General features: G+C 48.3%; 1 long non-coding RNA gene across 1 annotated transcript; it reads right to left on the bottom strand.

Moving 5' to 3' along the window:
- Positions 1–2,652: 2,652 nt before the first annotated feature.
- LOC144340687 (uncharacterized) lies at positions 2,653–14,590 on the bottom strand. Its single transcript, XR_013416934.1, has 3 exons — positions 7,237–14,590; positions 5,671–5,842; positions 2,653–4,402 (listed from the first exon to the last, which is right to left on the bottom strand). It is a non-coding gene; the product is annotated as an uncharacterized LOC144340687 (long non-coding RNA).
- Positions 14,591–15,278: the final 688 nt, after the last annotated feature.

Raw genomic sequence — 15,278 nt, 5'->3', positions numbered from 1 at the left:
CCTGAGCTCTGCGAGGGGCTTGGGCTCCACGTGCAGCAGGCATCTGTGCATCCCTTTGGATGTGAGATGTTGGCGCTCGGCTTGGAGGCCAGCGCAATCTGGGTGTGGTCAGGATCCAGTTCATCCTTTGGAGAGAGAGCACCTGCCCGGGGACCCCTCTGAGGTACATAGTCATGCAGTGCCCTCACAGGATGCCCGGTCCCCCGAGAACTTCCCGCCATTCCCCTGGACCCTCAGGTATGGGAGTCAAGTGTGGTGTGTGTGTCACAGGCGGGGGTACTGAGGACACCACGTGCCTGCTCGTGCGAAGACCTGAAGTGCTGCGTGAGCTCGTTCCCAAGGGGCCGTTGGCATCTGGGGGCCTGTGGGTGTCTTTCCACTGGCAGGAAATAATGGGTGGCCCATGTTACCTTTTGTGTCTTTTTTTTTTTTTTTTCTTTGCCGAAAAGCCCTAATGCCAACGTCGCTGTCCTGCTATTGGAACCGCCCACCTCAGGCTCAGTGGCCCTCCTGTTTCTGGGCTGCTGCAGTGTTGTGTTGGGGTAACTGTATTAACTTCGTTTGAATTTTCTTCCTGTTCTTTTGGAATAAGTGTTGATAGTTTGTGCTGCTTGTTCACCCCAGAGGCGAGGATGTCCTTTAGGCCTGGAGGAGCACAGCCCCTGGAGGGAGGTGCCGGGCCTCTACCTCTCATGTCATCAGCAGCCCTCTCCACACGTCTCCTCTTCGCTCCTCGTGCCCACGGCTGGGGTCACGGGCCGCTCGCTCTGCTGTTTGAGATCCTCGGAAAAGATGTTTGCCCTGAAGAGAGGTTGGGGGTGTGTGGCTGATTTTAAATAGGAGGAAATGATTGTAACAGAATGAGCAATGCCTAGCACTTAGTCTCAGGCTTGAGAAATTGTGTTTTAGAAGCAAGGTATCCCCAACTCCGGTTTCCTTCAAATTAAATCTTTTAAAGAGTCCACAAATATAAATAGTTAAAGCCTAAAACTATGCAACAGAGGGCCTAGAGCCCAAGCCACTGCCACCTCTGACTCCAAGACACCTCAAAAACTTGGCCCTCCTCCTCAGAGAACTCCCCTTCTGCTCCTCCTTCCACACTGCTCCCTCCACAGTGCTCCCTCCACACTCCTCCCTCCACACCTCTTCCGCCCCCTCCCCTTCTTCCTTCCCCTTCCCTTCTTCCTTCCTTCCTCTCCCCTTCTTCCTTCCTTCCTCCCCCCTTCTTCCTTCCTTCCTCCCCTTCTTCCTTCCTTCCTCCCCTTCTTCCTTCCTTCCTCCCTTTCCTCCTCCCTCCTCTTCCTCCTCTTCCCCCTCTTCCCCCTCCCTGTCCTTGGGCAACCTCCATGGAACTCTGGTTCAAAGTCACTGGTCTGTGGGGCCGCCCATTTGATAGACGAGCACGCTGGGGACCAGACACAAGTGACTGACTCAGACCAGCTCGCATGTCGTCTCCTGCCTCCCATAACACCGGGTTGTCCCTAATGGAAGAGAATCAATGATGCTGCTTCACTGATCTCCAGGGAAAACAGGTTGATAACAGGTTATAAACATGGGAATGTTTTGGAAAAAGCGTCGTCCACTTGTCAGCTCCATCTCTCCTGCCCGGAAGATGTAGGGGAAACCTGCCTTCAGCCCACCCTCATCCCATAACAGGACAGAGGACAAAGGGGCAGAGACCCAGGTCCTGTCAGTGCCCTCAGGAAACCCCCCATTTCCTCCTCATGGTGGAAGTGGGAACCATCCCACTGGACTAGATTTTCCCGGGAAGCCTCTTCACCCCGAAAGCAAGGAATCTGGTTTGAGCACACACCATTCTCGGTGCCATGACTTTCTGCTGCTGAACCCTGCATACGTGGCCCATTGATCTTGCTAGTCCAGTGTTACTGGGTCCTGGGAGTTTCTGTGGGCTGATGGCAGGTGTTTACCATTGTGTTCAGAGGGGAGAACAGAACTTTATTTGTCGAAATCAGATGATAACCATTGCCATGTGATTCCTTGGGTTGGTTTGGGTGGGGGGTGCTCAATGCTTTTCCTGAGGGCTAAGTTCTAGTTTGAGACCGTCTCTCTTTGTCGCCCAAGCTGGAGTGCAGTGGTGCGATCTTGGCTCACTGCAACCTCTGCCTCCTGGTTTCAAGCAGTTCTCCCTGCCTCAGCCTCCCAAGTAGCTGGGATTATAGGTGTGTGCCACCACGCTTGGCTAATTACAAAAATATTTAATATAGGCTGGGTTTTGCCATATTGGTCAGGCTGGTCTCGAACTCCTTGCCTCAAATGATCGGCCCACCTTGCCCTCCTAAAATACTGGGATTACAGGCTTGAGCCACTGTGCCCGGCCTGATCCTGACATCTTTTAAAGCTGCCTTCATGTACCAAAAGCCAGTCTATGTTTGAAAATCAGTCTTGAAGAGCCTAGGAGGAGAGGGATAAGCTTCAACTAGGTGAATAACTATGCATATGTTAAAAATATGGGCCAAAATCTACCCCAAATGTTAACTCTTCTGCTTTGCGTATTATATCCATTTATAGTTATTTCAGCACTAAGATTTTTAAAGACTCTTTTGATAATTATGGAGAAATTACTATTAAAACTCAGCTGCATTTGTAACACTTCAAAGAACTAATTGGATGACATCATTTTTCCCAGAGGCATTTTGGATTGTTACATAATTAATGTTTATCTCTTTGCCAGAAATCTTTTTTTTTTTCTTTTCCAGAACAGATACCTGAAAAGAAAATTTCCTTTGCATTAAGTGTTATTTCACTGTGTGACAATCAATTTTTGAACGTGAGAACAAGATCATCGTGTATTTTTGGGATACTTCTTGCTTAATAGTGATAATGCTAAGTGTTAAAATTATGCAACAATTTGTTTCTTTGAAAATTACTATTTGCCTGCTCACCAGGTGGGAGCTGATGAGAATGTGGATGTAAAAATTAAATTGTATTTAGCTTGTATAAAAGAAGTTTAAAAAAAAAAAGCTTTTTTTTGTTTGTTTGTTTGTTTTGTGCTACTACTGAAGTTGCTTCGTTGTGGAAATGAGGTTATTGCAGGCACCTAGAATTTTATCTCCTTCACTTGTACAATGGGAAGAAATTCTCCAACAAGCACAGGAATCTGACTTTCTGATATTGAGACTCCTAGGCATCAAGCCCCGTGGAAAGGTTGGTGATTACGTGAGCGTTGGCGTTGATGTGGGTACCCTCCAAGCCGGACGCAGGGAGCAGGGAAGGGCAGAACAGGCCCCTCAGGAGCCATGAGAAAATCAAGTGTTGGCAGCAGTGGTGAGGGTTGATGTCAGGGGCCAGGAGGAGGTGGTGAAGGGAGCATGTGCCTCAAGGCAGCCCTGGAACCCGTGGTCCCTGCAGTGAGGTCTGATCTGCAGGGGACGTGGACGGCCACGTGGCAAGGCCCACGGACAGCCTGGACTTGGCTGCCTCAGAACTCTGGTGGACGTTGCAAACGGCCCCACAGGGTTGCAGTGCACATTCCTCGGACAGAGAGAAGACGCTTGTAACTGTTCTCGGCACGAAGCCAGCGCCCTGTGAACAGTGGCCACTGCTGTTGTGACTGAGTGCCGTCCAACTGGAGGCATTTGCTCTGCTCAGTTCACTTAATTGGGCCAGGAATGGGGTTGCCCTGCCTTCAACAAGCTTGACGCATTGAATGAGGACTCAGTAAAGAACTCTGTAAATATGCTCTCCTGGCTAGAGTGAGCAAAGCCCAGGGAGAGAGTGGTTCCTCAGTATTAGACAGGTGTTTGGCAGGGCCAGCTGTGTGGCTGCCAGAGCGAATGTGACCAGGAAGCCTCTGTCCCCCCGGAGGTGGCCAGCGTAACTGTTACACGTGCCGTAGGTAGAAAGTGGGCACTGCTGGGAAACTTGCTCATGTTGCTGTTTCCTGATTGGAAATTCAAGGTTTCTGAGCATCCTACATCGAATTTGTACATTGCTGAGACTGTACACCTTTCAACACTTGTTTTTTTCCTGCTTTTCGGATCTATACAACCTGATATTTGGCCGTGGCTTCCAGAACAGGCTGGATGCAGAGTGAAGTCCTCTCCTCACTGTCAATCTTTGCAGATGTCTTTCTTGAGAGTCTCAATTAGGTTTTTACTTAACTAGACTTTTTAAATTGCCATGCACACAACTCTACCAGTTACAATCGTGAGCTAACATGGGATTTTGGTTTTACTTTGATGAATGTTTAACATTTGCATGCTGGATGTAGGGGTGGAGGTCATTTATCTGCTTTTCATTTCCTTCTTGGTTATACTTAGTGACTTTCAGGTACGGTGTGGAAAGCCTGGTACAGGGTGAATTGCAGGCTGCAGTGTGGCGCGGTGGACGAGAGGCGTGGGCTGCAGTGTGCACAGTGGATGAGAGTGAAGCTATTTCCATCCTGGAGGGAAACACACAGGAAACAATTTAAAAAACTGATCATCTAGCTTGAATGAGGTCCAACAAATTCAGTTTGCAAAGTTTAACTTCCAAGTTTACTTAGTAACTTTTCCCCTAAGTCATTAATTTAGTAGCTTATGTTTATTGCCTAAAGCATAATAGTCATAAATTCTAAAATGAATGACTAAACATGTAATAATTTAGGCATACAGCACCTGAAGGGAAAACTGCCAGTATGCTAAAATATTGGATACAGATGCTCAAAAAATATAATGTAGCATTCTTACAATGCATATGCTTTTAGCATGTAACTTGGTGAGTAGTTTTGAGCTATATTTGTAGGAATGTGTATCTTGAATACTTTAGGACACCACTGGAGATGTGTGCTTGAGAGGTATAAATACTGAATGTTCTTCTCCCTTCCTTTAAATGAAAAACATTAGCTCCCTTGATTTTTATTTTTATGTTTTGAAGTGGACTCTCACTCTTGTTGCCCAGGCTGGAGTGCAGTGACGCAGTCTCGGCCCACTGCAACTTCCGCCTCCAGGGTTGAAGTGCTTCTCCTGCCTCAGCCTCCCCAGTAGTTGGGATTACAGGTACCCACCACCATGCCCCGCTAATTTTTGTATTTTTATTAGAGATGGGGTTTTGCCATAGTGTCCAGGCTGGTCTCAAACTCCTGACCTCAGGTGATCTGCCCACCTCGACCTCCCAAATTGCTGGGATTACAGGCGTGAGCCACTGCGCCTGGCCAGCTCCCTTCTATAATGATTTATACAGTTGTTTTTGCTTTTTGTTTTTTCGAGACGGTGTCTCACTCTGTCGCCCAAGCTGGAGTGCAGTGATGCAAATCTGGGCTGACTGCAGCCTTCACCTCCTGGGCTCAGGTGATCTTCCCACCTCAGCTTCCTGAGTTGCTGTGACTAGACACATGTCACCATGCCCAGCTTTATTATTATTATTATTGGTATTTTTAGTAGAGACAGGGTTTTGCCATGTTTTCCAGGCTGGTCTCGAGCTCCTGGGCTCAAGCAATCTCCTGGCCTCAACCTCCGAAACTGCTGGGATTACAGGCGTGAGCACCACCTTTGGCCCATTTTTTTTTTTTCTTCCAGGATTAGGAGTCGACTTCCAGAAAATCCTTCAACCTTGCAAGCTTAATTTTCCATAAAAGTATTCCTCTAGGATAAAAACAAGACACAAAGAAGTACGTGTGGACTGCAGTTAAAAATTTTCAAGAAAACTTAGCTTAGGAAAGTTGACATTTACAAAGAGCAGGAGGCCCGTTCAGTGCCTTCTAGGCACTGGGAATGGCGGTCTGTGGGCGACCCTAACATGTGCGGCGTCCTGAGACGTGATCGTGGTGTTCACGCTTTTACCGAGGGCTTCCCGGGAGTACCAGAGGCTGTTCTTCTGCAGTCGGCCAGCCAGGCAGCAGCTGCTGGAGAAGGAACAAATAGCAAAAGACAGATGTACACGGTGTTATTGTGGCAGAGAGGTTAAAACCAGGGTCACTTTGTTCTTACAGTTTTAAAAAACTAATAATGAAGTCCTTAAATATGTTTAGGATTTCAAAGTAGTTGTGGGTGTGTCTGTGTCTCTAGCTCCCGTTCGGGTGCTTCCTGCGAAGAGAGCTCAGAGACGCCACCTTTCCTTGATGAGGTGACAGTGTCTGGAGAGGTGTGAACCCCGTGGTGGGGGGATGACTGACCTGGGGTGAGGCTGGGTCAGTGTGGGGATCCAACCCCACTCCACATTCCTGTAGGGAATCCACAGTTCTAAGTCTTTATGATAGGGGTAAAAATAACCTGGAAGAGGTGTTATTTTTTAAGAAGTAAGTGCCATGCTCTTTTTTCCTCATACTTTTCCGTGTTTAAGCAGCATTGAAGGATAAGGCACTAGTAGCATGTTGTTTTGGAAACAATGTTGTTGGTTATTTTACGTTGAATATGGTACTAAGGTTGCCTGGTAACAGAAGTTTTCCTTAAACAACATGGAACTCTGTTGAATCTGTTGCCCCATTGGCTGAGCCGCCTGAAATCAGTGCAGTAGCAGCTGAAGAGGCCTCTTCCCCTTGGAGGAAGCCACTGGGTTGGCAGGAGGCACCGCGCTTGACTGAGGGAGTGAGGCGCCTTTGCAGGGACCCCACGTGGCCCCTGCAGCTCTCTCCTGCCCCCTGCTGGTTGGCCAAGCAGCCTTGCGACAGTGTGCTCAGTGTGAATGTTCACTGGGGCAGGCCGAGGCTTTTGTTCCAGAAACACTGACTTCAGAAACGGCCGGCTGTGTGTGTTGAGCATGGCAAGAAAGACTTACGTGTGTCTTAAACCTCTTGAACAAAGCAAGTTGATGTTTCAAATGCATCTCAAAGGCTAATGACTTTGCTATGGTCAATATTCAGGAGAAAAGAGGGTTTGATGAAACAGAAAGACACGAGTGGCAAGTGACATGCTTGTGCCCCGTATGACTAAGCGATGTCCTGGCCGTTCCACACCACGGCCTCTGAGCAGCCAGCCTGCAGATACTGGGTCAATTTAGATATCCCTGATCTCTGCAGAGGTTTGATCAGGTAGCCCAAGAGCAGATAAACACAAACGCTGACTGGAAACCCTGGCACACGGAGACAATGGAAACAGCAAGCTGCTATTAACATCATAGTAAGAGACAGTTGCCTGCTCTCAGGGGTGTCAGTTTCTTTTGCTTCTAGACGTTCATCTGCGTTACAATACAGTTTTGCTCAGTTTATCCCCATTACTCCACTGTCTTCGCCGTTAAAGTCTCAGCCAGCACTTAGCTCTGACACTGCAGGAGTTTCACTGTGCGGCTGACCAGGCCTACCTGGCTTGGCTGTAAAGCAGGTGAGATTTTCCGGAAGGCAGTGACGAGAACCCGAGGCAGGAAAGAGCATTGCTGGTCTACATACGGCAGTGCACCTGCAGCAGAGCATGTACGTGCACGTTCAGGCTAAACAGGTGTAGGAGAGAAGAAAACCACCTACAATTAGTCACTTAAAATGCCACACACCCAACCCTTGAGACCCTAGCACATAGAGTAGTAGTGGTCTTGGAGATGGCAGGTGTGCTGAAGTCTGATTTTCTCACTTAGCTTTTCCAGCAGCGTTTTCCTCATCTCTAAGCTGGGGCTAACAACTGCCACGCGTAGATTTGTGCATGGAACCGTGCGTGTAAAGTGGGGTAGCCCCCAGGACCTAGGAAGGACTCGTGGTCAGTGTCGGTGGTCATGCGTGCTGTACGGGTCCCCCAGGAAGATGATTGCTACATATAACTCCCTCCGTTCAATGTCACTGAATGTAAAAGGTGGGACATTGGCTTCTGATGTGTCTGGTTAGCTGCAGGCCACGCTGCACCCCGTGGTTCCTGAGCCCTGAGCTGAAGTACATCCTGCTGCATCGCCTGTGTCGCTTTTGCTGTGTCACTTATAGCTCCTGCCCTGGGAAACTTCCTCGCGCCTGACGAGCACCACAGTTTGCAGCAAGACCTGTCCAAAGCGTGGACTGCGAGAGCCCCGCTGTGGTCCTGTCCTCTCCATGTTGGGAGCGACTTTGTGGGGTTTGTCGGCCCTTCTCTCAGGTGTCCTGTGTCTCATGGATCAGCCGACGAGCCCCGTCTGGAGGAGCACTCTGCAAAACGTTGCCGGCCACCCAGATCTCCTAGCGCAGAGTGAGGCCACATCTGCAGACTTGACCGCACAGAGTCCCGAGGCATTCGGCAAGAAGGGGAGTGGGATGTGTGTGAGATCCCACTGCGGAAGCCGGCTCTGCTCCGTACTCTGCGTGCGGGGTGCCTGATGTTCAGACCTGCTGTGTCTATCGGGGGCCGTGGCGGGGTGGTGGGAGTGGGGGCAGGGAGCAGCGCGGATGGATCCAGGAAAGGACTTAGTTGAATCCCAGCTGCCCACATACCTGTTGCTGGTCTTGGACAAGGTCCCTAGTTTCTCTGGGCTTTCGGTTTGATTGTAAGACTAGGACGCCGCCCCAGTCTGAAGATGTCGGTGTGTGCGGGAATGCCTGGCGCAGTCACCATGGGTTTTCCTTCAGCCTCCTCCGTGCCCCTCCCTGGGTCAATCAGTATCCATGCGTGCCACAAGTAAATTACAGTCCCTCCGAAAAACCAGTTGACCCGAGTTTTATGGTCGAGCATGGTGAGTGTCCTTGCCAGGAAATGCCACTAGATGTCTTGGACCTGCTCCTCTACCTCCACAGCAATCCCCGGAACAGGCTGGTTCAGGACGTGGGAGGTGGGAGTCGGTGTTGTACCTAGGACAGGCTGAAGTCAAAGGCTCATTTGCTCTGTGAGGGGTGATCAGGATGACACATCAAGTGGAGCCCCATGGCTGACCCTGGAGGTGGACGGTCGGGTCGGATTGGCTGCCCTCCAGCACGTGTTTCGAGTGATGCCTTCCCTGGGTTACGCAGCCCTGATCTGTAGCGCACAACTTCCCAGCTCCAGCCAGTCTGGTCTTGCCGTCTCCTTCCAAGAAGGTAGGTGCGGCGCAGTTGCCTTTAAGCGGCTCCTTCTGGACACCGCAGGGCAGCAGCAAGCAAGCATGGGCGACTTTTTTCTTACGTTGACCACAATACGCGGGGCCAGCTTTGCACGATCCCATTCAGCATCACACGTGTGCATCGGCCACTCACCTGTCCATCTGCCACAGACAGGCTTGGACAGGACCATTGAGTGGCCTTTACGGCAAAGAGCCTAAAGGGCTCACAGGAAACCTGGACCCAGCGCAATGGTAACAGCGCAGCAATACCTGTCATTGATCAAGGGGTATTCTGGGCCCGACATGGTGTTAAGTGATCCAGTTCGGTTAGCACTCTTAGAATTAACCCCCTTTTGCCTATCAGGAAATCGAAGACCGAGGGCATTAACGCCAGGGAGCAGGGAGTAAGGGGACACACAGAGGGGCTGAGGGGCTGGGCATTCTGAGCCCACGGATCTGCCCACAGGCCCCGGCTGCACGGGCACCAGGGCTGCTGCTCTGGAGGGGATGAGGAGCTCTGGGGAAAAGATGGAGCCTGACGTGGGTAAGATTTGGATATTTTCAGAAGAGATTTTCAGCCTGGAATGAGGGTGTAAGTGACTGAATCGGAGTGATGAGCCAGATAGCCCGGCTGTGGGAGCTCCCCTGTGGGGTGAGGGAGGAAGGCCTTGGGGGCGTGTGGCTGAGCAGAGGCGCTGGGTCGCCAGGAGCCGCCGCGGGTTTGGAAAGGGGGAGAAACGCAGCGCCCTGCACTGCAAGGGCACCGAGACGTGGTTGTGGTTCTTCCTGACCGTGACAGGCACAAATGGTGCTGATGGTGGAATGCACGGAGTTTGCCTTCAGAGAACTCCTGCTGTCTTTTAAAACCTGGGCCTCTCATTTAAACTTGGTGGCCTCAGGTGAATGGTCAGAAACAGTTTCTGATGAGGTTGCAGAGACTGTGCATGGCCTCTGATTGTGCACATCCTGTGATTGTGTATAGTCTCTGATTGTGGCCTCTGGCCTCTTTGTGGCCTCTGATTGTGTGGGTCTCTGTGTGTGGTCTCTGTGCAGCCTCTGATTGTGTGTGGTCTCTGATTGTGCTCAGTCTCGGATTGTGCGCGGCCTCTGATTGTGTGCGGCCTCTGATTGTGGGTTGTGTGAGTTTCCCGGGATTAAGTAGATGAGCCTCGTGCTGGGGCAGGTGTGCCTTGTGTTGGGCATGTGGATAAAGAAGTTTAACCCGTCTCCTCTTTGAGAATGGCAGGGCAGTAACAAAGGCGGTTGATTTATACATGGCCATCCTCGTGAGGTGAGGACCTGAAAGGTTTACTGCTTTCCCGGAAAGCTGCTCTGGGCGTCACCATCACTGATCATGGACAGCAGCTCAGAAGTCCCCTTAAGGTGCAGGGAGGGACCGGCGCTGGTCCTGTCTGTGCCCAGGCTGCTGGTCACCCTGACGGCCAGGCGATGGCTGCCTGTGCACGAAGCTGGGGTTAGAGTGCATTTGGGCAGTGTCGGCTTTGATTTAGGTCAAGACTGATCAGTCTTCCTAAAATACTAGCCATGAAAGCTTTCATAGATTGTAGTTCTTTGGGAGATTTATATGTGGTTTTTAAAGCACAGGGCCCATGGCCAGTGTTGAATTACATTTTGTTCAGTGTAACTGACAGGACACTGGACCTGAGTCTCAGGCCTGCCACAGGGTTCAGGGAGCTTCAGAGAGGGAGATGTTTGTGCTCAAGTTTTCGCAGATGGGATGGGACATGGGCATGGGGCTGGAATGCTCTAACCTTCAATCTTCAGTCATCGGTATCACCTGTGCACACGCATATCGTTTTCAAAGATGGACAAGCTTTTGGGAAATATCTGAAGACTTTTCCAGTTTTGAAAGAAGCCGGGATGACACTGGAAACGGCAGGTGTCTTGGCTGCTGATCAGGTCCATCACCACGCACATGGTCCCTAACCTGGCCCACCTCTGATCATGCACAGCGGGTGACGAGGTCCATAACCTCACACTTCTGTGCACAGCAGGTGACCAGGTCCCTAACCTCAAAAGCTTCTGATTGGGTGCAGCTGGTGACCAGGTCTGCAACTTCGCATGGCTCTGATTGTGCAGAGCTGGTGACCAGGTCACTAACCACCCACACCTCTATTCATACCCAGTGGGTGACCGGGTCCATCACCTCACACCTCTGATTGTGCATAGTGGGTGACCAGGTCTGGAACCTTGCACACCTCTGATCGTGCACAACGGGTGACTAGGTCCATGACCTCACGCCTCTCTGCACAGTGGGTGACCAGGTCCATAACCTCACACCTCTGATCGTGCACAGCTGGTGGGCACAGGACCCACTTCAGTGAGGGGCTGACTTCCCAGGTGTGAAGGGGGAATGCTGTGTGGCTCGCTAAGCCCCTCCATGCTTTGGGGGCTCCAGGCTGTGGCCGGCAAGTAGGAAGTTGTCCCAGGAGGCTGCTGTGTGTTGGGGATGGGAGGCAGCTGCAGGGTGGAAGTACGATGTTGTCGTAGGGGGCCACTGTGGGGGGGGTGGGACGGGAGGCAACTGCAAGTTGGAAGTAGGATGTTGTCCCAGGAGGCTGCTGTGTGTGGGGGAGGGAGGAGGCAACTGCAGGGTGGTGTGGTGGTCCCCGTGCCACTGATTTCAGGTTAAAATAGAATGTGGACCTCTTTTTACCATAGTTTTTAATTACTCCGCTAGTTTGTGTTGCTGTCTCTTGCTATGAAGTCCACAGTCTGATGTCTCTGTGGTCCCCATGTTTCCCTTCTGCTTGTGTTACCCGATCCTGTGGGTCAGCTGTGAGGAAACCAATCTCCACTCCTCATCTGGAGTGGCCTCGAGCTGGGTGTGCTGGTCTCCTTGTGGGCTAAAGTGTTCCTCTGTTACTGTTTTCTCTGTTTTTTGACCAAATTTAGCAGACTTGTGTATGATGCAAACACTTCAAAAAATGTCTTTTGCCTTTATGAAAAAAACACTTGCATTGCTTTAAAATGAACCTTTCCTGTGTCTCCATCCTTCCTCACAGATTGCTCTGTGTTAGAAACTCGGTGGTGTGTGTGCTTCATGGCCTCATTCCATCAAGCACTGTAACCTCTGATTGCAAAAGTGACTACACTCAAGGCAAAAAACTTTGCAAATGTTGAAAAGAATGAACAAAAACAACATATTGTTCTCTTGTCTACTCTTAAGATTTTGATGTAGTTCAAACTACATCAAACTCTCACCTACTCCTGTGCCAATATTCATCCTTCAGCTCTGCCTCCGTTCTTCCTTTCTTTTTTCATGCTATGGGGTCTGCTTTGGAGATGTTATCTACTTTCATTCTTCCAAAGTCAAGCTTCTAGCTTTGGTTGGAACTGCAGACCCATTTACTCATTCAGCAAATACTTTCTAAGCACATGGATAGTCACTGAGAATACCGTGGTTCACCAACATGACTGTGGCCCCTGCTCACACGAACTTGCGGCCTGATGGGGAGAATGGGCACTAATATGACAATCAGTCTAATGGGTTTCTGATGAAGAATTGAGGAAAGCGCACCAAAGAAAGGGAAGCGGGGTTCTCTAAATTTATGCTGTAAAATTTATGCTGGCGTATCTTGGGATGAGAGGTAGAAAACCGATGCATTCTGGAAGGTATGATCCCCTTGCAGTCTGGAGAGAAGTAGAGGTTGCTTGTTGAGGGGGGTGGAGTGTAGGGACACCACGGTCTAAACAGAGATGGGGGTGCGTGCAGAATGCCTCTTGCAGCAGGAAACAGGCACGTGCAAGGAAGTAAACACGGGAGAAAGTGGCACAAGACAAGAATGAAGGCAGGCAGGCAGGGGCTGGGAGATGATGGTAGATGCTTTATTCTCTTAATAACAGCAACAGGATGCTGTTGAAAGCACTTGAGGGAGGTGGGGAAGTGGGTATGACATGTTTTGTGTTTGTAAAATTATCACATTGTCTTACCAAACTATACTCCCTATTTTTTATTTTTACATTTTACTTTAAGTTCTTAGATACATATGCAGGTGTGTTACATAGGTATACATGTGCCATGGGGGTTTGCTGCACCTGTCAACCCATCATCTAGGTTTTAAGCCCTGCATGCATGAAGTATTTGTCCTAATGCCCTCCCTCCTCTTGCCCCCACCCCCCAACAGGCCCCCGTGTGTGTCGTTCCCCTCCCCGTGTCCATGTGATCTCATTGTTCAACTGCCACTTATGAGTGAGTGCATGTGGTGTTTGGTTTTCTGTTCCTCTTTTAGTTTGCTGAGAATGATGGCTTCCAGCTTCATCCATGTCCCTGTAAAGGACAGGAACCCATTCTTTTTTATGGTTGCATAGTATTCCGTGGTATATACGTGCCACATTTTGTGTATCCAGTGTATCATTGATGGGCACGAGATATCCTCTTAACATGTGCTCCAGCAATTGCACTCTTAGGTATTTATCCAAAGGAGTTGAAAACTTGTGTTCACAGAAAAACCTGCACATGGACATTTATAGAAGCTTTAATCATAATTGCTAATTTTATTCCAGCTTTATTCATAATTGCTCAAACTTGGAGGCAACGAAGAAACCAAAATGTTCTTCACTAGGTGAGTGGATAAATAACCTGTGATATATCCAAACAATGGAATATTCTTTAGCACTGAAGGGAAGTGAGCTGTCAAGCCATGAAAAGACACGTAGGAACTTTAAACATGCACGGCTACACAAAAGAGGCCCCTCGGAAAAGACTAAATACTGTAAGCTTCCAACTAAAGGACATCCCGAAAAAGGCCAGACTATGGAGTGAAAATGTCCGTGCTTCCCAGGTGTTGGGAAGAGGGAGAGATGATGAGGTGAAACACGGAGATTTTTAGGATTTTAGTGCAACTGCTCTGTACGATGCTATCATGGTAGATACATGTCATGACATATTTGTTCAAACCCATAGAACAAGCACCAAGACGGAGCCCTCATGTAAACTGTGGACTCTGGGTGACAATATGTCAACGTAGGTTCTTCAATTATTACAAATGCTCCTTCTGGGCAGGAGTGTTGTTAGTTGGGGAGGCTGTGCACGTGGGGGAAGGGAAGGCATATAGAAGGTCTCTCTGCACCTTTCCCTCAATTTTTCTGTGAACGTGAAACTGCCTAAAAGATAAAGTGTATTTTTAAAAAAAATAAAGGAAAAAAAGGAAACAAAAAGTCCTCACAAAAATCAAATGAGAAAATGATCACACTGGGTGCTTCAGGTCAAAATGGAAGAACAAGGGCTGTATTTACCATCCCACCTGATGACTTTTTTCTCACTGCTTTTCAGCATTTTTTTTGGAGTCTAGTCAGTGCAATAAGGCAAGTTAAAACACATAAAATGCACCCTTATTAGAAAATAAGATTTAAAACTATCTGTATCTGCAGGTGACGTGATCACCCGTGTGGAAAATCTCCTGAAATCACAAAAAGCCACTAAAACTAATAATAATAAATTACTAATAAGTGAGTTTGTGTTTAGCTTGTATCTTGCAAACTTTCCATAAGCAGTATTTATCTCTTTATACACTGGCAAAGAAATAATTGGAAATGGAAATTTACAAAGTAATATTAAGACTAAATCTGACAAAAGATGTGTAAGATCTATGCACTGTAAAGCAGGCAGTGATGCTGAGATAAATTAAAGAACTAAATAAATGAAGTGATATACTGTGTTCATGGATCAGCAGGCTTAATATTGTTAAGATGTCAGTTCTGCCCTTGTGGATCAGAGGTTTAATGCAATTTCAATCAAAATCCCAGCATTTTATTTTATTTTTTTTCAGTAGAAATGAACTAGCAGATTCCAAAATGTGTCTGGAAATTTAAAGAACCCAAAAGAGCTAAGACAACTTGGAAAAAAAATGGTGGAGGACTTACCTGAACTATCAAAACTGGGTTAATGAAACCTCCTAGAGGGTCTAGTAATAATCTCACAAACGTGTTACCTATACATAGTGGATTTTTGAAGAAAGGTTCAAAGACATTAAATTAGAGAAAGGACGATAATGATGATAGAAGGATTAAATACTACAGGCCAAAAAGGGAAAAAAGAGCTCCTGTTAAATATCTTCACATTGTTGGTGTCACTCATGCAATTCAATTCACATTTTGTATATCTAAAAGTTGAACAGACTTCTTCATTCTCTTTCCCCAATTCACTCCACAGAGATGCTGATGTCTTTCAGTGGAACTTGGAAGTTTGCTATTCTTTTTAAAATGACTCTTAGATACTGTTTATGCAAGAAGTTGTGGGACTGTAACTTACAAATACTGTTCTAAACCTTGGAATCACACGTTTCCCTTTTTCTCTACTTATCATTTCTAGTCAGTTTCCCATTTCCTCTTCTTCATATTTACACTGCATTCCT

The sequence above is a fragment of the Macaca mulatta genome, chromosome 4 (genome assembly GCF_049350105.2).
Source record: "Macaca mulatta isolate MMU2019108-1 chromosome 4, T2T-MMU8v2.0, whole genome shotgun sequence".
Taxonomy (NCBI): Eukaryota; Metazoa; Chordata; class Mammalia; order Primates; family Cercopithecidae; genus Macaca; species Macaca mulatta.
This window is presented reverse-complemented; position numbering and strand designations above follow the sequence as displayed.